At 43.6% G+C, this 26,207-nt stretch overlaps 1 protein-coding gene across 7 annotated transcripts in view; it reads right to left on the bottom strand.

Annotated features, from left to right (window-relative positions):
• The window catches only part of FOXP1 (forkhead box P1), a 582,432-nt gene extending 556,549 nt beyond the window's left edge, over nt 1–25,883 (bottom strand). For 2 of the 7 annotated variants that reach the window (XM_055342948.1, XM_055342941.1), the window contains exon 1: nt 23,547–23,937. The gene's annotated coding sequence lies outside the window, so the exon portion shown is untranslated. Of the gene's footprint in view, nt 1–23,391; nt 23,938–25,615 lie in introns of those variants that run through there. The other 5 variants (XM_055342932.1, XM_055342940.1, XM_055342934.1 and 2 more) reach the window with 4 other exon arrangements.
• Nucleotides 25,884–26,207: the final 324 nt, after the last annotated feature.

The following is a 26,207-nucleotide window of genomic DNA, read 5'->3' as shown; positions in this document are numbered from 1 at the left end:
GAGCCCTGCCAAGTGTGCAGGGGAGCTACTGACAAGGCAGTTTCTCACTCGTAAGGGATGGTCACTGGACCAAACAGCCTCTCTCTTCCTCTGGGAATTGAGGCAGTCAGAAATTGCTGCTGCCATCTTGCTTCCAAGGCAAGGATGGGGAATAACAGAGAAGCCAATGAATGGATTCAAGTTATGCCCCAAGTCCATGTATCTACCACTGAACGTCTGTTTAAATTAACTCATGCATTCCCGTAATGTTTAAGGATTTCCTAGCTAATAGAATGAACAACTGCTGGTTTTACCTGGCAAACATCATTTCTTATTCTTCTATAAACAGAACTTTTATTTTCCCTTTGGGAATCACACCTTGCCCATTCTCAGTTCCTGCAGTCTAAGAGGGACTGCCCCTCCCCACTCTAACCTCCAGGGAAGGAAATGAAGCAAGGATAACCAATCAGAACACTGGTTTTAATTGGTTAAAAGGCTGTTACATTAACCTACTGAGCCAATGAGAAAGTTATGAAAGCCACCTGCTAGAACCAGAGTCAAAGAGAAACTCCGGTTCTGTTGGAGATGCTTACGTGATGGAGGATAAGTCTGTCCTGCCAGTAGCTATCTTCTCACAAAAAGAAATGAGATGGCTAAGAATGAAGGAGCTGGAGAGAGGGCAAGGCCAAGAGAAGGAAAGAAGTAGCCAGCCCTGTGACAACACAATTTTAGTGCCTGGATCCATCTGTACATGAAGCTGACAAGCACCAGACTTTTCAGTTATACAAGCCACTAAATAATCATCTGTTTCTTAAAGTTTGAGATCGTTTTCTGCTGTAAGTACTCTCATGAAACCTTGTCACCACATGGATACTCTCACTGTACATTGTGACTGTGTGTCCAACTTCCCACCAGACAGTGAACTTGTGCAATAAAGACCAGGTTTCTATCCTTATAATTTCCATACCTAGAGAAGAGCCAGGCCTATGACACCAGGTATGGTACTTGAAGCAAGTCATTAAAACTCACCAATGTTCAGTTTCCTAATTGTAAAAACAAGACCATTAAAAACAAAGACAGATAATACCAAATGTTAGGGAGGATAGGGAGAAGTTACAACCCTCATACATCACCAGTGGAATGTAAAATGGAGTGCTTACTTTGAAAAACAGACTGGCAGTTCCTCAAAAGGCTAAACAAAGAAGGTACCGTATTATGCAGCAATTCCAAGTGTAGATATATACTCAAGAGGACTGAAAATATACGTCAACACAGTAACTTGTATATGAATGTTCATAGTAATTTTAAAACATCAAAGCAAAAAGTCAGGGACACCTGGCTGGCTCAGCTGGTGAAGCATGTGCCTCTTGATCTCAGGGTTCAAGCCCCAGGTTGGAGGTAGAGAAATAAAAAAAATAAGGGGCACCAGGGTGGCTCAGTGGATTGTCTGCCTTCAGCTCAGGTCATGATCCCAGGGTCCTAGGATCAAATCCCACATGGGGCTCCCTGCTCAGTGGAGAGTCTGCTTCTCCCTCTCCTGCTGCCTCTCCATTCTGCTTGTTCTCTCTTTGAAATAAATAAAATCTTTTTAAAAAGAAATAAAAAATAATCAACAATAAAGCAAAAAGTCAAGTGTTCATCAAAGGATGAATGAATAAATAAAATGTACATCTACACACTGGAATACTACTTGGCCATAAAAAGTATTACACACTGATTCGTGCTACAGCATGGATAAATCTCAAGAGACATTATGCTGAAAGAAGCCAGAAACAAAAGGCCACATATTGTATAACTACCGATATGAACTGTCCAGAATAGATAAATCTATTGGAAAAAAAATAGATTAGCAGTTTCTAGTGCTCAGGGATTTAGGATGAGATGGGGAGGGGGAGTTAATGTTAGAGAGTATCTCATTTCTTTTGTGGTTGGTAAAAAAAAAGTTCTAAAATTGATCATGGGGTCATGGTTATAGAACTGTGTGAATATACTAAAAATCACAAGTCAGTGTACTATATAAATCAGTGAATTTATGTATATGAATTCTATTTCAAGAAAGCTGTTACCAAAAAAAAAAAACAAGGCAGATGAACCAGATGACAGCCAAGGACCCTTGCCATCATGACCTGGCTTGGATTTTCTCCAATATTTCATATAAAATAGGGAAGATCTAGCTATGTGATTCTGGGCAGGCTCTTACTCTCTCTGTAGCTCAGTTTTCTCATCTATAAAATGGAGATGAAAGTACCTTCTTTATAAGGTTGTTGTAAGGACGGAATGAATTATGCATATAAAGCATTAACAACAGTGCTCTAGCAAGTGTTGAGCTGGCATTTGCTAACTAGCCCCTTCCATGTGGTTCCAGACACATTTACTGCAAATCAAAATCTATTCCATGCAAGTCATCATCTTCCAGCACCAGTATAATGCCTTGTGAAGTATTTCCATCCACCATCCCGCTAACTTAGGCAATCACAAAGATGTGTTCCACCTCAGTTTCATTTTTTTCTTTCTCCTGGGGGTATAGAGAAAGAAACAATGAAAATACAAATAAGCTATGGCAAGTAGCAAGTAAATGTTTTTCATCTTCCACTGGCAAAGCCAAGGCCTGATACCCAACTGCTACAAACTACTTCCATGTGTCTCTGTCCTAGACAAAGAGGAAAAAGAGCCAAATGTTCAGGCCTGATGATGGAAGTTTGGGTTTAAAACTAAGACTCTCCAACCAAACCTCAGTTTAGGGTGTCTGCCCCCAAGCTGTCAAGAAATGGAAGGATGTGAAGGAGTTCTACATGAATCTTCTCACTGGTTGTTTCTGCCTGGATGGGGAAGGAGTAATACTAATCATTATGGCCATAATGAGGGCAACCACAGTAGCTCCTATGATTTATGGAGGGCTCCCCATGTTCTAGACTCTCTGCCCTATTCTAAGTGAATTACATGCATTAACATATCTAATTCTCACCATCAGTCTTATGTGATAGCTATTACCATACCATTTTGTGGGTAAGAAAATTGAACCACACAGATGTTTAGTAACTTGTCCAAGGTCACATGGCTCTTATGTGGCAAGGCTGGGGATTTGAACCAAACTGTCTGAATCAGTAAGTATCCACTAAACTATGTGTTAAATTCTTGACTAGGCAGCATGAAACCACCGCCTCCAGGCATTAGAATAATAAGGACTAATATTATCTACCTTTTATTGAAGGTTTAAGATATGCCAGACATTGGGCATTACAAGAATTATCATCAAAACCACCCTAACAGGATCATATTAACTATCACCAAACCATTTTACAGAAGAGCAAACTGAGGTCAAGAAATCCATATCCAGGATAACCCAAACATTAAGAAACTATATTAAGCCTTGATCTTGCTCTCTCTGGTTCAGAGAGAGGTCAGTTTACAGGTCAGTAAAGGAATAATTTGCTTTTTCTATCGCTAGAGTTGGACCTTTGGTTTTCTTCAAACAGGAAGGAGAAAAATGACTCATGGGCCCCAAGACATGCAATATGGACCTTCTGGACAAATTCCTTGGTCTTTCATTTCTCATTCTCTTATATGGTATTGTCTCTACCCAAGTCATCCCCCATCCCACAATCACCTAGGAACAATGGGGAAAGAATTATGCCACTGGCAAATTAATTTTTCTGGAAAATAATAGGATGTGAGTAGAGTGACTGTTGGGAGATTAATGACAGAGCCAGGCTTGGGGCACCCAGCTGGGTCATTCAGTAGAGCATGTGACTCCTGATCTTAGGGTTAGTGAGTTCAAGCCCCACGAAGGGCATGGAGCCTACTTAATTAAAAAAAAAAAAAAAAAAAAAAAAGGGAGCCAGGCTGGCCATGCAAAATGAGGTGGGAACAAACCAGGAAGGAGTGTGTGTTTGTGTGTGTGTCTCCATTTGTCTGTGTCCATCCAGAGAATGGCTGGGAAGAATCAACCAAAACAAGAAAAAACAAATTTCTGGCCAAGTGAGGACCAGGGAAACTGACTATAAAGACTCTAGCTGCTCCATGGGGCTAAACTATTGGAGACGCTCCCTTAGAAAGCAGGAAATAGACAGGCATCTTACACGTAAGTACATGGCCTACTTCCAGGATCCACAAAGAAGTGCATATGGAGTGGCTCCTGCAAGATGGGGGAGGGGGGCGCATGCTGGGAAAGTTTTATCCAATTTCATGCATGTTTGTGAGCTCAGTACATGCAAAAACAAGGATTCAGCCAAGGACAGAGAGAGACCTTCCCTACTACCCAGGCAAGATCATCATGGTCTCTCCCTAAACCCTCGAGAACAAAGAAGCAAACTAAACCTGAAGAACAACGCTTTCTTTAGATATAACCAATGGGCTATTCAAATAGTTGAACATTTGGAAAACTTAGTATTCTAGCCACGGGTCTTTAATTTTCGCACTGTTCTACATGTCAGAATGTGGGGCAATATGTAATATAGTCTCAAATCCAGAGCAGACTCTTTAACTGCAGAGACATGGTGCCAATTCACATATTAAAGACACCTTCCCGGGGTGCCTGAGTGGCTCAGCAGTTGAGCAGCTGCCTTTGGCTGAGGGCATGATTGGAATCCTGGGATCGAGTCCCATGTCGGGTTCCTGCATGGAGCCTGCTTCTGCTTCTGCCTGTGTCTCTGCCTCTCTCTGTGTGTCTCTCATGAAAAAATAAAATATTTAAGAAAAAAAGGATACCTTCCCAAGACGCCTGGGTGGCTCAGTCAGTTGAGCAGGATCTAGAGATCAAGCCCCATGTCTGGCTCCCACCTCAGCACAAAGTCTGCTTGTCCCTCTCCCTATCCTCCCCCAAACCCAGCTTGTGCTCTCACACATGCTCTCTCTCAAAATAAAATAAATAAAACCTTAAAGATAGCTTCCCTGAATGTGAAAAGTACAGCCTCAAAGAAAATGTGAAATGCCAATGGACAAAACAACACCTGCAATCCCATGCTTCTGGACAAGTGAAGCTGTGCTTTAACACTGTCTCCGAGAACGAGGGCTCTCCTCTTTCTCCTCCTTCGTTGGGAGCTGGGCAAGTTGGTGCCAAGCTGCTGTATGACTTCACTCTCTGTAATCCACATGGCACGTGGAATACCCACAGCATGCCAGATTATCAGTAAGGTGATAACACTTGTATATTATACCTGCTTGGCACAATTTGAATGAGGCTCCCTCAGGCCGCGTAGGGTTTCATTTCCTGTTATCTGCACCTGCACCAATTTCAGAAGCAAATAAAAATACCCCACAAAACCATATTTTAGGAGCTTATTCAAAAGTCAAGAGACAAAAACCCATACAATCCACACAAACCCCAAAACACAACAACAAGGTAATTAACCTGACGTTCCAATTCACTTCACGTCTGGGAGGTATACCTCCTTCCGTTTTTTTAGTGATCTTCGCCAAGTTCGCATCTTTTACCCAACTTAGCTATGTAATATGACTTTTAACCGATACTGATAGAATAATCATAATCATAAGATTACATAAGAGCTAACATGTATTAGTCAGGGACCATGCATCACATTTTATGGGGATTACTGCACTGAATCCACACAACAAATGAAATTCTATCAGTATGTCCTTTTACACACATACACACACTTATGAAAAATGAAGGTAAATTAGGTTAATAGGCTTTAAGTCACTCAAAGAGTGTTAAAAAGGCTCTTTAAATACAAGTTTGCAGAATTCTAGAGTCCTGGGTCTGAACCAAGCCAGAGTGTGATAGACACCCACAGCTACACTGGATCGGAATTTGAGTACACCTTGAATTGGTGCCACACACCTAGACAGTGTCCTTGGCATTAATGAAACTATCACTAGAGTTAACTGGCATTTGTAGATTTTTCATTTATATTTCAATAAATGGGGGAATAGTCCTTTGGGAAGTTAGTTCGGTGCCATTTGGGAAGGATGAACATTGAAAAGAGGGAAGGAAAGAAATCAAATGATCTACCAAGGAGTTAGGAGCTGTGGACACCAATGTCTCCATCACTCTGTCCCTGACAGAGCATCAGGGGGTAAAAAAAGGATGAGAAATGACAGCTTTATGAACTTCACACTGCCACTCAACATTACTTAAAGGGCAGCTTTCTCTGGAGACGCCAAGAATATACCAGGCATCAAAGCAATTCCGTATCAGTACCTTTTTAAAAGGAAATTATTACAATATTTTACTCTGGTTCCTACCAATTCATTGCATACAATTCACTGTGTAAAAGAGAGTCTTCATCAAATACACATATTTGGTGGGGGAGGGGGAAGCTAAACAGACTCTTAATAAGAAATTCAAATCAAGAATTGCTCAAGACGACACCTGCCTTCTGGCCTAATGGAAAAATCAATCTGTCAGGTCTTAATTAAGTACTCAGGCTAGAAAGAAAAGGCGGCTGCTTATACTTGGTATACTACCTAGTATAGTGCTCGTAGTCAAAATGTAAGTGAAAGTCATATTTGCTTAAAAAATGGTAACTGTACAGGTGAGTCATTTGCTTCTGGGCGGCCATATATTTAGTCAACAAAAGGTGGAACCAGATGAATCTCATAGGTTTGTTGACAAAGATCTTTGCGAATAATGACATTTGGATGTCTAAATGATATTGTATTGAAACACCTAACTGAGAATGTCCAAAAATAAGCTGCGGGGGGGAGGGGCACGAGAGGGAACAGGGGCATCAGGATGTAATGCCTCCTGGCCTAGCAGTAATGTTGAATCAGTAAATGAACAAAGGAGCCAGGAGGTAAACGAGGAATAGATAAATAAATAAGTGGGATCCCTGGGTGGCGCAGCGGTTTGGCGCCTGCCTTTGGCCCAGGGCGCAATCCTGGAGACCCGGGATCGAATCCCACGTCGGGCTCCCAGTGCATGGAGCCTGCTTTTCCCTCTGCCTGTGTCTCTGCCTCTCTCTCTCTCTGTGACTATCATAAATAAATAAATAAATTAATTAATTAATTAATTTTAAAAAAAGTAATAAATAAATAAATAAATAATAAATAAATAAGTGAATGAGTGAGCATGTAAGTAAATGCATCTGTGCGTTACTTCCATGATGATCACTGAAATAACTAAATTCTCTACCTCCTTTATATAATCGCTAACAACTATGCAGGTATGTGCATACCCACGGCCGCTCCATCGCTGCAGTAAAGACCGTTAGAAACTCTGATCGATCCATTCCATCCACACTTGGCCCAGATGTAGCTAAGTGGCTGCAAAACAGCACACCTCACAGAGGCCCTCATCACCGTGGGCAATTCCCGTTGGCAAATGTGCAGTCTCTCTTCCCAACCTGCTGAGTGCACAGCCAGTTCATTCTCCAACTGCCCTGCCAGGGTAGGGAAATGGAGACATTGAAAACCGTGCAAGGATCACAAGTTAATAACTGGTTTGCAAATGGTGAGCCATCCTGAGCAGCTCTCTCACGCTCTCGTTCCCCTAGGAACAAAACACCAGACACCCAGCCAGGGAAAAATAATACAGCCAGACTACGTAAACACATTCAAATCCCAAACCTGACTATATAAAACCCCTGTGTAGTCTAACGTTTGACCCAACTACAGTATCATTTCCAGTCCCTATAGTGGAAGATTAAGGTGGTTGTGAAAAGCCAATTTCAATGGGCAATCTGGGAAACAGCTGGATAGGAACGCTCTGGGGTTCCCGGCCTGACACTGTCTGAGGGAGCGCAGCCTGACAGGGGATCACCCGCTGACTGGAACTTATCTTCCCTCTTTTCCTCATTCGGTAGCAGACCGGCAGGGGGGAGCGGGGCCGATGCTCTTCTCTGTGGAGAAAGCACCAAATCCTCAACAGATTCTGGAAGGCTCTCCTCTTGAAGGTGGTGGGCAGACACTGGTGCTGACTGCTTCCAGCAATCGTGAGCTTCCTGAAAGTCCCACAGAGACATGAAACGTGCCTCCTCCAGTCAGGCCTCAGGGATGCTCCTAACAGACTCTCAACCCCTTCTCCAGAAGAAACGTTTACCTCCTCTGCAAAGAAACCATCTTCTGGGGTAACACCATAAGGACCAAATTGTCTCTCTGATGTTTGTAATGTAACACACCTCCTCCCCGGGCTCCCAGAGACGGCCTGTCGGGACACAACACCGCCGAACACTCCAGAGCACCCCCCACGACTGCGGCAGGCCGGTGTGTCAGGAAGGAGTACCTTGCTGGATGAAGAGGGAGGGAGAGAGGAGGATGCGGGCAGAGATGTATGGGGAAAAGTGAACCAAGCAAGAAAGCTCGAGAAAGAGTTCACCGGGTCCTCCCACTTCTGCCTTCACACGTCGTAAAGAGAAAGGAGCCCTCAAACTTCTAAGATCCTGTTCTCATGACACACAAATCCAGTAACGGGACTCATTCTTGTTAATAATAAAGTCACCCAACACCAAGTGTTTAAGTCAAGCCAGAAGCTGTTTTTTTGTTTTTGTTTTTGTTTTTTTAATTTATGATAGTCATACAGAGAGAGAGAGAGAGAGAGAGGCAGAGACATAGGCAGAGGGAGAAGCAGGCTCCATGCACCAGGAGCCTGACGTGGGATTCGATCCTGGGTCTCCAGGATCGCGCCCTGGGCCAAAGGCAGGCGCCAAACCACTGCGCCACCCAGGGATCCCCAGAAGCTGTTTGTTAAGTGCTTTGTGTCCATTTGCTCACTTGCACCTCACTTGGATCTGAACCCCAGACACCATCGCTGCCGCTAAGATGACCCGCCTCCAACTCAGCCACTTGCTGGGGACCCAAGAAGGGCAGAGAATCTGTGTGTCCTTCTGCACAAACCAAAAACTACCTGGTTCAGGGAGCAATATCGCAGAATCATCTGATTATGTTACCATACTTGTTTTTCCTTAAGATTTTATTTATTTATTAATGAGAGACAGAGAGAGAGACAAAGAGATGCAGAGGGAGCCCAATGTGGGACTTGATCCCAGGTCTCCAGGATCAGGCCCTGGGTTGAAGGCGGCGCTAAACCACTGAGCCACCCTGGCCGCCCTACGTTACCATTCTAAAACTTGGTACTAATAACTAGAAAGACAAAAGAAAAAAAAATCCATTCTTCTCTTCAAACACTGTTGGGACTTGAACCACCTCACAAAAACTCATCTTCCTTGACAAGGGTATCTCGACTGCAGTACAGAGGCAGATCATCCCATAAGATAATTTCTGCATTCCATGCAGCTCAGGCCATCCATGTCTCTGTGACATGGGGCCTGGTTGGCTTGTAATTCTTGAAGACAGGAAACCAACCAGAGCCCCTCGAGATGAAACTGCATGTTTAATAATTAAGAGTTTGGGATAAAAGGAGGAAAACAGCAGAAGCACTTTTCTGAGGTTGCCTTCAAAGTCCATCAGGTACCTTACAGAATGAAGCCAAGGGCAGGTGACCGTGAAGAACAAGGAACAAGATGGGAGACAGAAGGTAAAGGTAAAGCAGCAAGATCCTGGGGAAAGAGCTACAGAAGAATAAAAGAAAGAGCAAGCATGAACAGGATTAGCTTCCCTCATAGGACCTTGCAAAATGCCAGCAGAGAACACCTACTCCAGAAGACGGCCAATATTTTACACTAGAGGCTCTCACAGCTCAAGGAGAGGAATGTGCTTTAAAACCTGAGCCCCTTGAAACTAGTATTACACTATATGTTAACCAACTAGAATTAAATAAAAACCTGAAACTAAACAAAAACAACCTGACTCCAATCTGGATTCAGCAATGGGGAGGAAGTCAAGATCACCAAGTGTGAGTGGCAAAGGAGAGCCTAAGCCAGCCATGCCTGTCCCAGCCTGGTCTTCCTGTTTTGCAGAGGAGGAAATCTTGGTGCAAGAAGCAAAGTCCTGGGCAACCCGGGTGGCTCAGCAGTTTAGTGCCGCCTTCAACCCTGGGATCAAGTCCCACGTTGGGCTCCCTGCATGGAGCCTGCTTCTCCCTCTGCCTGTGTGTGTCTCTGCCTCTCTCTCTCTCTCTCTCTCTCTCTCTGTCTCTCATGAATAAATAAAATCTTAAAAAAAAAAAAAAAAGAAAAAAAGCAAAGCCGTGCAAGACAATTAATAAACCCCAAGCAGGACCAGCTTCAAGGGTATGTGACAAGTGCAGCCACACAGGGCCCTGTGATCAGGAGGGACCTGAACTTGGTTTAATGCTCTGCTATCACCATCCAAAAACTCTTAGAATTCAATAAGGAACCCCACACTTAAATTTTGTAGTGAGTCCTGCAAATCATGCAACTGGTCTACTCCCACTTTCCATTTATTCTTTGAATTTGCAAAAGTCTCATAAGACAGACTTTACCTCTGTTTTTGTTTTGTTTTGTTTTTTAAGAGTAACTTGTTTCGTGGGCTATTTACACTATATGTGGCCTCTTGGCTGGGATGTCCTAGATTCTCAAAAATTGGTATTTGATGCACAGATCAAACATTTCTTCATGCCTAATACGTGCTCCAACCTGCAAGGCAAAATATGCTCCCTATGATTGTCAGAACCCATGGAAAAAGACACAGATGTCACTAGTGGGTTTAATGGAGGGATGATGCAACAGGTACATTCTAACCTCAAGAGGTTGTAAAAACCTAAACTACTCACCTAAAACTCAGTTCCTGATCCTTGACCTATCTTCTTTTATCCACAAGAAAATGTACCTCTCCCAAACATATATACACACACCAGTATAAAATAAGCACACAGGTATAACATGTGTATCCAAAGAAAAATCTTGTGGTCGAGAGGTCTAATATATCCTTGGTCCCATTTACATTACAAACTTCAGAGAGAGAATTTGGTCCTTATGGTGTTACCCCTGAAGAAGGTTTCTTTGCAGGTGAAGAAAATATACATGCATATACTTGAAGAGCAAGTAGTTACTAACAATTGTATAGAGACTAGGATACAAAAAAAAAATGCTCTTGATACAGAGTAGAATAAATGCATGTAAAAAAAACATATGGAGTATTATCTGTAATTCTGTTTTTTTTTAAATATAGATACAAACCAACACACACACTTAGATACATCCAATCATGTATACATAAATGTGTAAACATAGATATGGCTATTATCACAGGTAGCAAGGCTGGATTTGATCCCAGTGGCTATCACACTTGGTAAGAGTCAGTTCCCCTCTCTGAACCACAGCCTCCTGATGAACAAGAGGTGGCCTGGATCAGGTCATCGCCAAGGACTCTATCGTTCTCACGGGATCCCACTCTGGGGATCAGTCAGTGAAGCCAAAGAAGTTCCCACACTAACACTGTCTCAAACCAAATTGGCTCCTGCCTACTTCATTGTTCTCACAAGAAACTTTAATGTTCACATAGCATGGCTAAAGTGAACAAATAACTCTGTGTATATTTTTAAATATGGATATCTTACACCCCAGGAATTTTTTAAGACTTCCTTTTTTAGCACAGTTAAAGGTACAGAGGAAAATTAAAGGGAATGTACAGAGATTTCCCATATCCCCCCACTGGCCCACACACAGCCTCTCCCATCAACAACATCCATCCCCAGATAATACAACTGTTACTACTGATGAGTCTGTAATGACATGTCATCATCCACCAAAGCTCACAGTTTAAGGGACAACATTGTAGTTGACTCCTGGTGCTGTACATTCTAGAAGTCTGGACAAATATATCGTGACATGCATCCACCATTACTGTATCATACAGAATATTTTCACTACCCTACAAATCCTCTGTGCTTTATTTACCTCTCTCTCCCCAACCCCTGGCAACCACTGATATATTTACTGTCTCCACAGTTTCACCTTTTGCAGAATGCCATATAGTTGGAGTCACACAGTAAGTAGCCTCTTCAGATTGGCTTTTTTCATACCATGATATGCCTTTAAGATTCCTCTATGTCTTTTCATGGCTTGATAGCTCATTTCTCCTTTTTTTTTTTTTAAGTAATCTCTCTGCCCAATGGCGTGGTGAAGGGGGTGGGGGGTTCAAACTCACGACCCCAAGATCAAGAGTCACAGGCTCCACTGATTGAGCCAGCCAGGTGTCCTCATTTCTTCTTAGTGCTGAATATTCCATTGTCTAGATGTACCATGGTTGTTATTTATCCATTCACAATTCACAAGCCAAAGGACATCTAGGTTGCTTCCTGGTTTTGGCAAATCATGAATAAAGTGGCTATAAACATTTGTGTGCAGGTTTTTATGTGGACTTAAGTTTTCAACTCTTTTGGTTAAGTACCAAGTAGGGCAATTGCGAGATCGTATGCAAAGAGTATGTCTGGTTTTATAGGAAACCACCAACCCATCTTCCAAAATGGCTATGACAATCATGCATTCCCATCAACAATGTATTAAGAGTTTATTTTACAAAAAAAAAAAAAAAAAAAAACAACAACACTGTTTCTGAGATATTCGTCTTACAACTCTCCCCAACCTGAGGACTAAGGATCTTTTACACGGCACAGTGGAAATTCAAGGGAAACGTTCCATCCTCTTTAAATCTCTTCCCAGCCTCCTCACGCACGGTGCATGGTCAGGCTCCTTGGGATTTTCCCATTCTGAAAGAGAAGCTGTTTGGTGAGCCAGGCTCTGTGACCACCCATGATCTGAATTACGCACAGGTGTTCAAAAATACAGAGGGATCCAGCATAATTAAGAGCATTAAGCAATCATCTCAGCCCAAGGAGGCAGTTGAAGAAAAGAAGAACAGAGTTTGGGCAGCACTTTGGGAAATAAATTCCACAGCCTTTCACCAAGTTGAAATCTTGGCTTTGGACACACATAGAAATGAGCCTGGCCTGATCTGAGCTCCCAGTGGACATCCGCCAGATCACAAAAGTTGACCCAATTGGCCTGCCTTACCACCGAGAAGGCCACTGCTGGAAGAGCAGATGGTACCGCTGGTAAGAGCCAACATGGATGGACAGGACGGCAGACACGATAAGGGCAGAACACAGTCAGCGCGAGCCAGGGTGGGAGTCTGCTTTCAAGAGAATCATTTCATCAACGCATCTTTAAAGAATAACATTACAGCAGCCTTCGATCTGATTTCCTTCTTTTATGGACGTCAATCACTCTTTCTTTCTGTCCTATAAACCACAGCTAATTATTCCTTTATTTTCTCTCTTGTCACTTGGTACTGTTGTACAATAGGAAGACACCTGCTAAACTCTGTCCAGGAGGGAATGTCTTTGAGGGAGGAAACCCCTTTGCAACAAAGAAGGCGGTGTCAACGTTTTCCCACAAGGTTTTCAGGAACCCCAGAAAGAGATGCTCAGTTACAAGTATTACTTCTCCTCAAATAAACCATCACCAACTATAACTTTGTTATGAGAAACTCAAAAATTTTTCTTTAAATTAAAGCCATTGTTTAATGGTAACACGGACCCTAATGGTCCCTGTTTAACACACCAGTCTTCTAAAAAGAGGATTGTCCAAACATTCCCCCTTTGTTATATTTTTCCTCCATTCTTCAGGGAAACACTATCTACCTTCAGACTCATTTTGTTTAACATCTCTGGTCATTTATGCTATTTATTGAGTACCTGATATTCCTAATAAAACGTCAGTACAAATATCCAAGTTGTCTAGAGGGAAAGAAAAAGTTTTTCCAACCTTCCCTGGCCAGTCAAGGTAAACATTTCTATGACCCAAGTCTGTTGGCCACACTGACACAAATGCCTTTTATCTTTCTGCTTAAATTACAAAAGATTATCATTTTACTCAGCAATAAGCCTGACTAAATCGAAACTCTGTACATCAGAATTAAATATGTTCTATCTACTCAAAATGAACAGTGTATTATTTATCACTAATATTTAATGACAAAAAAACTGATAACTCTCTCTGGTTATACCACTGATTTCATCTAGTCGCGCATCATCGATTCCTTTGGTCATTAGCATAATCACAGAGCATCAACTCCGGCTTATGCAGCAAGTTTGATAACAGAGCTGAAAGTAGACACACACTATTTTAAAAACATGTTCCGATTTTCATCTGAGTATATCTTTATTTATATGGCTTTCTTACCATAAAGATGCCAGTCCTTTAAAATATGCAGAAATCACTTTCTACGCTGAAGAACAAGGTGCTATATCATAACAAGGATACAGAAGTATAAAGCGCCTGTTAATTAAACATCGCTTTTTAACTTGCTACCCTGCATATGTAACTGCTAAGTTCTAAGCCAAGTCTTTAAATAAGAATGAGAAAATGGCTAGGCTCCTTCAGATGAATGCCTAGCCTGGTTTTTTTTTTTTTTTTTTCCTTAAATGTAAGAGATCAACCACTTGATAGATTATTTTTTTAAATCAAATTCCCTGGTAAATGTTTGATTTTAAAGACCTCCCTCCTCCTTCCCCCCCAAAAAAGCACTGGCAAATGAACAAATTATAAAGTTCGAGTCAGGACTGATCGTTTCACACTAATCCTAAATTTTCAATGTATAATACTGCAGAATGCGGCTGGGTTTCAAATGTAAAGAACTAGTCTCAAATAATATTCAGTACTTGAAAAGGTTCAAGTGGAACATGAATAAACTATAGTTACATGTATTCACATGGACAAATTTTACGAACTCTACTGAATAACAAAAAAAAGCAAGTTACTAAAGAATGCATACAGTAGGATACCATCAATATGAACCTTGAACGTGCTCAAGAAAACCCTGTATTTTGGGGATACATGCGTATGTATTAAAAGCATAAAGAAATCCAGGGGATGAAAAACAGCCAGCCGAGAGCAGAGGTCATCTCCAGGGGACAGGGACAGAGGTAAGATGAGGGGCGATATGCCAAGGGCCTCTTCAACCTGGATCAGAAATGTGTCCTCTCTGAAGCTGAGCTGCAGGTACCTGGGTGCTCTGAATTATTCTTTGAATTATACCTTTTTGGTGTCGTACACAGTTTTAAGAGAAATGGCTTTATAAATATCTGCCAGACTTCTCTCATCAGAAGTTATCCTCAACTCAAAGATAAAGGGCTTGAGGCCAAGACATCACATTTTATTCAACAATCAGAGCACTTGCTACAATACTACACCCTGCATCCCACTACGAAACCCATTTTCAGTGTTTTCAAAAGTGCTTTATTACTACCTTACGGAATTCTTCTAGTTCAGTACTTTGAGACGGGAAAGTCATCTCTGATGCAGAAAAGATCTCTCTAGTTAGTAAAAGTGATTGTACTGCTTGCTAACAGAAACAAACACAGAAATCAGATCTCTTTACATGTCTTTTAAATTTTGAGTTGATGTGAATATAATACACCAGAAGAATAAGCTAGAAGCACACCTTGTGTATGATCTGGGGACAAAAGGGTAGAAGAAAAGTAAATTTTTGCCAGATGGGGAGTTTACCCCCCTCCCATCCCATTCCCATCCCTTTCCTGGCATATTTAAAAAACCTTGAGCAGCAGTTGCCATAAGGACAGCGAGACAAAAGGGAGAAGCACCCCTAGTCAGCGGCAAGGAGGATGGCTTGCTCCTACAAGTATAAGAATTTGTTGTAAGCTTACCCAAGTTACGACTGCACATTTACTGTCAACATGCATCATACTGCAACAAAAGCCATTATTTAGAAAATAACATGAACACATTTAAGCGGTTGAACCCTTCCTAAACCCAGAGAAGGCATGCAAAACAGCAGGTCTGCAACAACATGCCTAATGGAGGCCATAAAGGAAAACCCGAAACTGAGCAATTTTCTATTTTAATAGACTAGCTTCTCCAAAATTATTTACAGTTGTATATAACAGATGCCCCACCCCCACCTTCTCAAGGTCCAGCTAGCTTCTTTCCAAGCAATTAACTGCAGCAAACTTTCTATTAGAAAATTTCTATAATACATCACTAAAAAGGGTCTGTCATTGATTCCCTAATGATAAATCAGTTAATTACTTAACCTTTCTTAATGAAATGATTAACATCCTTTCGACAAACAAGGAGGAGTGATTTAACATCGCACTGTAGATTTCATCAACCAGGACAGTGGTAATACTAGGCATTCTCCTCCACGGCACCTTTTATTTTTTCAATCAGTTCCATTTATCTTTTATAGAAACCCTTTACTCAAGGGTAGAGACAGCTAGTTTTAAAACTTGGCCCACTACAGATTTTTTTGATTTAAGTACTTCAGGATCCGAACAGCAATAAAAGAACTTTGTATTACAGGAATATTCCAAATGCCACCCAAACCTAGAGCCAAAGCAACTGTCTAGTTCTAAACATAAACACAATTGCCAACTTTTTGGTATCTATTAAAATCAAGCCACACCCAAAGTCAAATGCAATTTTTTTTTTTTTAATTTAGGTGAGGGCATTTCAGATAAACACTCTATTGGGTAACTTCAAAAGGCACCGTTACTAAAATACAGACCAAAAAAATGTCTTTACAACTTTTATTTAAATAACTCTTTTGATCTTAGTGGTTAGATCTTTAGCTGAAGCCTTGAATACTTAAACAAGCCTTTTTAGCATTTTATCTTCCTTTATCTCATAATCTTGTAGGATGCATTCTTCTTAGGATTCTGCTTTATTTGTGTGGCACCATTGGCAAAGCTATTTCCATCAATACTCCTACAGACCCCATCTTACACAATAGTAGAAAATGTCCCAGGATGCCTAGGGAAATCGAAATACTTGTGCCAGCAGGGTTACTCTAATGAGTAAACAGTTCAGATTTTAAAATTAAGATGAAATACTCAGAAGAAAAAAAAAAAAACTTCAGAAAGCCATTTGACGCTAATTGGTAGCTACAACATGACAACGCCCATTGAAAACGTGGATGCAAAAAGGGCATGATGTGAAAGGAAATGTCCCATACTTGGTGAAAGCTATCGACATTCCAGGTTGTTCCTAGCACTTTGTGCAGCTGTGACGCTCGTGCTCTGCCTCTATTTCTCTAAGTATCTACGTTTCTTCTGGTGCTTGACTCAAAAGGGAAGCCTGTACACCTCTCAGATTTCATGAGGTCCAAAGAGTTAAGCTAAACCCTTCAGAGGAGTTGTAGGCTTTCATCCAACTCTGAAAATTGAGGAGTCCGGTTCTCCCACTTTGGCAGGTATCAGAATCGTGTGGGGAGCTTTTTCAAAACGCAAATGCTGGCCTCAGCCCAGATATGGCACATCCAGGAGCAGCGCAACTATGTCTCTGTCCAGAACCAAAGCTCCGCCGTGATTCCAATACTCGTACATGCTTAAAAACCACCAGTTTTGACTCTGAATGGAAATCCGAACACATCAGAAATCAAAGAGGTCTCGAGATAAAACAGAAAATCAATCAGCAAAATCCAAAAGAAGATCGAGATTTCAGTTCCAGAATCTCTAGCAGTTTAAATCACTTGGCCCATGGTCCCCTGGTTAGTGTGCTTCAGAATTACAAGGGGAAGTTTGTTTAAAATGGATTCCATCATCAGCCAGCAAAAATTCTGATCCAAGAATCTGTATTTTAATAAAACTCTCTGACACATATACAAACACACACAATGACCTGGAAGCAGGTGAGCAAAGCCCCCCTCTGAAACGTGTTGACTTAGGACCAACTGCAACTTCCTTCCACTTCACGCATGAGCATCTGTGTTCCATCTCTGTGCTCACCTGTCCCCAGGAGAGGAGACTGCCAACACCTCTGATCAGACATCACCAACTCAGGGCTCTGGGACAGGAGAAACACAAGCAAAACACATACCACATCCTCCCCTGCAAGAGCTGTGGTCAATGTCCAGAGAGCAACAAGAATATCTTAAAGAATCTGAGTAATAACACAGCACCTGTGCCATTAGATCACTAAGCCCAAAGAACATACCTTAAAATACTACCCCTAATTCACAGACAGGAAACCTAGAGCAGAGAAAATCATGTTATGACTCAAATGCAGAGCTGGAAGGGAAAGGAAAAAAAAAAAAAAAAAAGCAACCTCAGGAATTCAGTTTTTGAGCCTGATGCTAGAAATATTATTCAGGGTCCTAGTAAATAAAGCCGATCACAGTCTAGCTAAAATCAAGTAATCTAGCAAAATGTAGATGTCCACCTGACTTCCTAATATACACATGTATCCAAATATTAAAAATGGGGAGAAAAACCTCTGTCCTGTCTTAAGTAAATCTATTCTATTTAATTAATTTAAGATAATGCCATGCTTATACTCATTTTTTTTCCCCCTCAGCAAACTGTCCCATAACACACTAACCTCTGATAGCTACAAACTGTTGAAATACAACAGAATGACATGAGTTTTCTAGTCAGGGATCCCTCCATTTCAGCTGCTTGTCTGAATCAGCAGCAGTTGGAGGAAATATACCCATCAGGGTTCTCCTAAAGAAAGAGAACTAAACAGTACACAGAACCCTTGAACACAATTTTGTATGTATTCATGTTCCTTTTAAAAAAAAAAACTATTTTATTAAAAATGTGATTTGGAAAGAAAGTGCAATTAGCTCAGCACAGGCACAGCCGAGATGTTCCCCGAACACACCAGACATATGTAAATATTTCGTGATATCAGTTCCATTCGAGTAGACCTGTCAAGATATTTACAGGGCTTGACAGTATTTCTGTCTTTAATTAAATTTTTGCCTAGATACTTTAATGTAATTTAAATAGATTATTAGTTGTCAGGATCTAATATAAATTTTGTTTACGATTTAGTTACTTTAAGTACTCAGATTGAAGAAACTCATTTAACCCCATGACTGAGCAGCTTTGGGCGTCAAGAGAAGACCACTAAAAAGTCCCCACTGCCCTTTGCACTATCCCAGTAATCTTGAATTACTACAACTTAATTGCAAATATCAAAGCACTAAATTGAGCCCCCTCCCCCACCATTTTTAAACAACCCGGGCTCCTGGAGAGCCTTAAGGAAAAACCCTTCTACACTTGCTGATCAGGAACCAGGGTCTTTCTCTTAGGCGGGTGATTCTCCCAGAGGCTGGTAGGTAGGAAATGTTTTTCTCACTTTAAATCCCGCAAAAAAAACTACCAAACAAACACCTGTTGTGCACAAGGCAGGGCATATATTAAAAACTGCCATCAGGGGATTTCAAAAAGAAAAACAAGCCTTGCAGAGACATCCACAGCTAGTTTGGTCAATAGATCTCATGACTGGGTACAACAGCACGAGGGAAACGATACAGCTTCTGGCACAACCTTCTCTTGAATGGGAGCTGGCTTCTCAAATACAACGCAAAAAAAATGCCTTAGCACAAACTGGCTGTAATTAATAAGAATAATTTATTAAAGAAACAAAGAACATTGTCTAATTGTCTCTCCTGACTGCCATGCACTTTACCACACTGTACTTCCTCTTTCCAGAATACCAGCCTTGTAGCCATAATTGCAAGAACATTATCTATAGGATAAAAAACCAAAGCACTTCTTGAAATCAAACATTCCTTACAACATTTATTTTTAGGTTGGCGACACAAGCCAAATATGCTTAATTTCCATTAACCACATCATCACATGCACATTGAAATAAACTATGTATGTCCCCGCGGGGGTGGGGGGGGCGCGGGGGACAATAACTGTCATGCATAAGATAGCCCATATTTGGGCAGATTTTCCTCTGTTACAGGAATTCATCTCATCTCATGGCCTGCCCATGTTCCAGCTTTTGGCACTTCTAACCTTAATTCATCTGAGTACTGTGGAAGAGAAATATCTTTAAAAATCACTTTAAGATGGCTCCTTGGACAGCACATGTGATGGCAAAGTGGCCTAAAGACCAGTGCAACTAGTCACAAGAAAGATCATCTGGAAAATACATGGGCCCAAATGCAAACTTAACTTGGCTTGCTGGCTTGATTCAAAAATTCAGTGTTTGACCACCTGGTGGGATTACTACCATCAACTGAAGGGGAAAAAAAAAAAATCCCCTGCAAATAGTAAAAGTATATGTTGGCTCATGTCTATTCAGCAGATGCCTCTCATAAGGTTATTTTCTTTAGAAAACAAACCTCTACTTGCTTGAGACCTTTATACACTCTAGGTCCAAAAAACATAGAGAAAAAAAAAAAAGCTGGCTGAGCAAAAATGGCATTTAGTATGACTGAATTCTATAAAAGGAATAGGACACCTAACAGGATAAGAAAGGGAAAGAATGAGCCCTTAGCAAAAATGTATTTTTGAAAAATAAAAATACCACCTGTGCAAATCTAGCTATGCTCTCAAAACCCTTTCTCAGCCCCAGAGAAACAGCTCATGCTCAATGCCTTGAAGTTGCAATTAAATTGTAGTAATTTAAGATTATCAGGAGAGCAAAGGGCAGTGGGAGCTCTTTGGAGGGCTTCCCTCCCCTCTTAATGCTCTTCAGTCAGGGGTTAAATGAGTTTCTTTAATGTAAGTACCTTAAAGTAACTGAATCATAAACAAAATTTATACTATTTTCTGACAGCCTGCAATCTATTTAAATTTTATTAACGTGTGCCTAAAATTATTTTTAAAAGACAGAACTCCTGCAATGCCCTGTAAATATTCTTGGCATACTCACTGAAATGTAATCGGTATGATAACAACTAACATTGTCTGAATACACATACTTTTTTGTGATGCGGCCTCTTACAAGATAACGTTTCAAAATCGAGTTTGAGTCTTAAGTAAAACATGAAAACTAAATAAACAGCACAATAAGATTGGCTGCAAGAGGAAGCTGAGTTCAAAAGAAGTTGTCACATCTGCTATATTCTCCCTCCACTTTCTTAATGTGGGCATTGGACGTGCTGTGGTATAAATATATTTGTTTAGGAAATATCCACAATTCTCCTGTTAATTTAAACAACTGCTGAAAACAGACATATTCTCCTATAGAGCCTAAGAATGTAAATACACAAGGCCAGGGGTAGAGTCTTAAGAGAAGCAAGGAAAAACTTAGTAACAGAAAACCATACCTCCGCTCAATATTAACCCAGTCAACTTTTGTTATTGTTGGTACAAATGATTTAACTAGAAAATATTTATAGCTTTTTAAAAAACATTACATATTGCACAGAATTGCCTAACAGCCTCCATGTGTATGTTTAACTCGCATTGTTTAATTATACAATAAAAGATAGATCCAATAAAAGCTACACACTTTGAAACATGTTGGGCACTATGGTTATGAAACTCTGACATAAAAAAACATAAAGTGCTTACTGTGTGATGGACACGTTAATTAAAAATGCAATCCTTAAATGGCAATCATTTTTATTCTTCTTTACGTGTTTACTTGCCCTATTTCCTACTTTGTTCTACTTAATTAAAAATGACACTTAATTTGGGGATAGTTATAACAAAAAAAAAAGTGTTGCAGTTTTTACTCCACTATTTAAATATAAACACAAAATCTTACAGACACATCTCCAGCAATATAACCTCCTTAATTTGAGACAGTTAATTTGAATAGTTGATGTTGCTTTCATTATACTTTGATAAACCTGTGAAAACAAAATGCTAAAGTAATTGCTGTTACTACTCCCTTTAAAAATGTAAAGCAGTTAAATTTTCCTAGACAACAAGCAAGGACAAGTTACAGAGAACTTGAATAAAAGTAGCAACGTGGTCATGTTGAATGTCAATCTAAAAAAAGAGGTTATGTCTAATCTGGAGAATGCTCCCTCTCGCCTTTTTAAATTCCAAGAGTGGGCTGACACAAAACTTCATCACCAGGGATTTTTTTTTTTTTTTTTTTTGAGCTTCACATCAGATTTAAACCCTCACATACAAAACCTTGGCTTTCCTGACAAGGCAGATCTTCTAAACTTGATGTGAGAAAACGTTACCTAACTCTAGTGTAGGAGTCTGATGTTGGTAAAAAGAATTCCACTCCACAGTTCTGGGTAGCAAGGCAGCCTCTGGAAGACTTAATATTCATTCCATACCTTTTTGCGTGCATGTTCTTCATAAGCAAGACTGTATTAGAAAAATAACTTATTGAGCAACTCGACATCCATAAGGAACTCAAATGCTGCCTAGAGCGGAGCAGAGTATTTCCTTCCAAGTGAGCCTTAGCTTGCACAACAAAGATCAGCATTTGCAATGGTCCATTTCTGCATTAGTGAATATATAGCTTTGCTGCTTGATCGAATAGTCCAGAGTTCTCCATGTAGAGCTCCTGACAACAACCCAGCAGTAGTTCTGTTTGATCTCTCCTGCTTCCTTAATTTGGGTTGTCAAGGTTCAGCAGTTGGAGGCTGTTTACTTTACTTTTCCAAAAAAAAAAAACTGATTTCTTTTTCTTTCTCATACAATGACTAATCCAAAGTCTAAGGAGGGAAAAATGCTGCCAGTGGTAAGATGCTAAACCTTCCCCCCACCACCACCACCCCTTTGCAGTGAGACTTTAGCTGACATCTTTTGAATGGTAACTAGTTGAGTTTCTTTTTATATTTTTAATGCTCTTTAATTATGAGATGTTTCAAGTAGAAAAGTCAGGGAGAGAGAAAAAAAAAAAAAACATTCCAAATCTCTGTAAGCCCAATTTTCTTTTCCTGGACTCAAAGAGATGGGTATTTCCACTTTGAGAATCAAAACTCCAGTGGAATTCTAAAAAAGATTTGATACATTTCTCTCTGGAACTGAAAATAATTGCAACTCCTCTGTCTCAATTATGCAGGCTAACCCTGAGTAGAAAACACCTGAAGTCTTACCATTTCTCTTCAAATTCTAGTTAAGACATCTCCCCTCAAACTGATTATCACTATGGAAAAACGAAGGAAAGGAGATGGAAGGTAAAAATTTGCAGAGATTCTTCAATATATTTTCAGCAGTAGAAAAATCCCTTAAATATCCTTCAAGTTTTTTTTTTTTCAACTCATCTATTGTGCAAGCCCTAAATTCTAAAGCCTACGGACAACCATAGGTAAAATGTAGATGGTTTCAAGGTATAGACTCCTTTTAAAGGGAATACAGAATGCCCTTCCAGCATTCCTGTTTACAAAGCAGCAACAAAAAAGGAAATCCGAACTTGCAAAATACCTGTGACCGGACAGGAGAGCAACACCAGCTCCTTATAAGAAGCTTAAATGCAACCAAATGAAATGTTTATATTAATTTCATTATTCTGCCCAGGCGTCAGAGATGAGAGCTTGGGGGGGGGGGGCGTTGAGGGGGGGCGGGGTGTTGGGAAGAGGAAGAAATAAGTTTCATTTCGGGTTTTCTGGTCGAGCAAAAGGAAAATGAATTAAAACGAATGCGTAGGATGAGCCCAGACTAAATCAATACACTTTGTAATCAGCCAGGCAAGGGTATTTGGACACAATGACTTGGAAATAATTAATAGTTATAAGAGGGGAGTGGGGTGAGAAGGGGGGACGAGAGGTGTCACCATATTTTATCGGAGCACTTTACATTCCACGCTAAACTTTGATCTCCAGATTCTCGGATTTAGGAAAGAGAAGGGGAAGGAGGAAAAAAAAAAAAAAAAAAGGAGAGAGAGAGAGAGAAAGTCCAGTATTCCGAGCACCTACCAGCTTGAGGATGGGCACATTCCTGGCTCCGGGCGCCTCATCCCTACGCTCGCGCCGCCCATGCTGGCCCTTTGGGGAGAGAGCCCCGGGGGCTCTGGGGTCTCCGCAGCCCCCGCCCGCTCCTCGCCCCGGTGCCCGCGGCCGCCTCGACTTACCCGCAGAGTCCGGGGAGGGAGCGGGAGCGCCGCCTTCACGCCCGCGGAGGAGGCGCCGGCAGCACCATGGTCCCCGGCGCCGCTGCCGCTGCCCCTTGCCCGCTGGCTCGCTGCGCGCTCTCTTCCTCTTGCAAACTTTCGGGTTCTGCGGTCGACAAGAAACCAGGGCGACCCTCAGCAAGGCTTCCCGGCGCAGGTTGGGGGGAACTGAGGGAGGGGGAGTGGGATAAGTGATTAGGCTGGGGGGGCCCGGGCAGGCAGGGCGGCGGACTAGGAGGACCCGCCGGTGCGGGCGGACGGCAAGGAGGATGTGGCTTAGGGAATCCCTGCGAGGATCCCGAGACCGGGAACTCGGCCCGAGCCGAAGTCTCAGCACCTTCCCCAGGATCTTACAAAGTTGCAACAACAAAAAAGGAGGGGGGAGGCAGGGGGAAGGGGGTGGGAAAGGCATACGATCGCAGGCACAAGGTTTGAAGTTACAACTGTTTATTTAGTCCTTATTCTCACAGGGGCGGGAGCTGCGCGGGAAGGGGGGGGAGGTGTGCTGCAGGCTGCGATTTCGAAGCAAACACTGGGGAGGGGGCATGCGACTTTGTTTCTGGGCGCGGAGCTCCCCGGCGCCCGCGTGTGTCACCGCCAGTCTCCGGGGACCGAGGCGGAGCTCACAACAGGTGGGGAGGGGGACTCGCCGAGGGCCAAAAAGGAGAAGGAATCAAAGTTTCCGAGCGGCGGTATCTGGGGACGAGGGGGAGGGGGGGCGGGAGGCGGGGGCGAGGGGAGGCGGAGGCAGCGAATGACCGCGACCCCGCGGCAACGGGCAAACTCGCGGCTCCCGGCGCCGCCGTCCCCGCCCGGAGCGCACGCAGCCCCGGCGGCCGGCACGGCGGAGTCCTCGGCGGGATGGGGATGCAGCGCGGGGAGCTGCGGAGGCAGGCGGCGTGGCGTGCTGGCGAGGGATGGAGAGCCGCCGGCCGCCGGGACAGGGCTGCAGGGACGCGGCGGCTCCCGCGCGCCTCCGGACAGATCCAGGCTTGGGAAACCCCCCGCCCCGGTACCCCAAGCTTCAAAGGAGAGCAAACCCCGAAAGTATGTGTGACGGAGGGGAGGAGACCCGACGCGGCGACTCCCCGCAGCGCACCCCGTTCCCGCTCCCACCCGCGGAGCTGGCCGGTCCGCGCCAAGGCTGGGTGCTCGGGCTCGGGCGCGCGTGAGGGTGCGTGTCTAGCCGGGGGTGCGCGAGTGTGTGTCCGAGTTTTCTGTGCTCCGGGGGCAGGGGGGGAGGGGGCGGCGGTGGAGCGTCCCCGCCGCCAGGTTCGGGGCCAGGCGCGCGTGGCACCGGGGGTGTCCCGAGGCGCGGGGCCCGGGGTGCGGGCATCCCGTCCTTACGATCCAGGGGCACGCAGGGGCACACACTCGCGGAGAGCGGAGGGAAAAAGTTTGCTCCAAGTCCAAACTTCAGGCTCCCGAGGCTCCCGGCGCGCGCCCCCTCCCGCCACAGACGCGACCCCCGGCCCCGCGCCGGCCCCGCTCCTCGCCTGGCACCCAGACGCCCGACATCGAAAGTTGCGCCAGGCGGCCTGGGCTTATTGATGCCTCTCCCCGCGGCGATCGCCCAGCGCGCAGAGCCAGGCGTGAAGAGGCCGAGGGGGAAGGCGATTTCGCCTCCCCGCCGCGGTCGCCGCCCCCCCCACCACCCTCATTTGACTTATGGAAATGGACCCAAGCGTGCGGGCGCCGCCGCCGAAGGCCCCCCCACACCCTCGCGCCGGCCCCAACCCCCCCCCACGACACACACACACACACACACACACACACACACACACACACACCCCAGAGCCTGGGCCCGGGCCCGGGGGAGAGAGGCTGAGAGGGGAGGGCGGGGGGGAGATGCACGTGGAGCCTGGAGGTGGAAAGTAGTTTTTTTTTTTTTTCCTTTTTTTTCGTTTTCCTTTTTTTTTTTTTTTTTTTTTTTTTTTGGTGCTGGTTGTTGTTGTTGTTTAAAGTGGCGGAAACAAGGCAGGAGGCAGCTTGGGAAAAAGTGGAGCAGAAATGGAAAAATACAAACTCACCCGCTGCAAATGGTCTCTCGGTGCAAACTAAGGTGTTTTCGGGCCTTTCCCCGCGCGCGCCCACTCCCGCCCGCGCGCGCACCCCCGCGCACACACTCACTCGCGCACACACGCGCGCACACACGCACTCCCGGACGAGGGCCGGGCCGCCGCGAGTACAGCATGCAGCCGCCACACAATAAATAACAATAGATTCCTCCGCTCCGGACTAGCTTCCCGGAGCCCAGCCAGCGCCAGTGGCGGCGGCGGCGGCGGCGGCGGCAGAGGCGCGGGCAGCGCCGGCCTGGGGGCGCTCCCCTGCCCGCCTCCCGGTCCCCCGCCAGGGCCCGCTCTGCGCCCCGCGCGCCCCCAGGGCCCCCCGGCGCCCCCGGGGCGCGAGCCGCCGCGCCCCCTCCCCGGGCCCCACGGGCCCCGGCTCCCCCCGCCCCCCCCCCGGCCTCCCGGAACAAATAAATAAATAAGGCGCGCGAGAGAGGCCAACACGTCGCGGAGGGAGATGTTGTTATTTTTTGCTGTTGTGCGTCCCTGACGTCACATCCACCTGCTGGGTAAACAACAAGGCTCGCAGCAAAAAAAAAAAAAAAAAAAAAAA

Source organism: Nyctereutes procyonoides, unplaced genomic scaffold (genome assembly GCF_905146905.1).
Source record: "Nyctereutes procyonoides isolate TBG_1078 unplaced genomic scaffold, NYPRO_anot_genome, whole genome shotgun sequence".
Taxonomy (NCBI): domain Eukaryota; kingdom Metazoa; phylum Chordata; class Mammalia; order Carnivora; family Canidae; genus Nyctereutes; species Nyctereutes procyonoides.
Note: the sequence above shows the minus strand (reverse complement) of the source record. Positions and strands in the feature narration are given on the sequence as shown.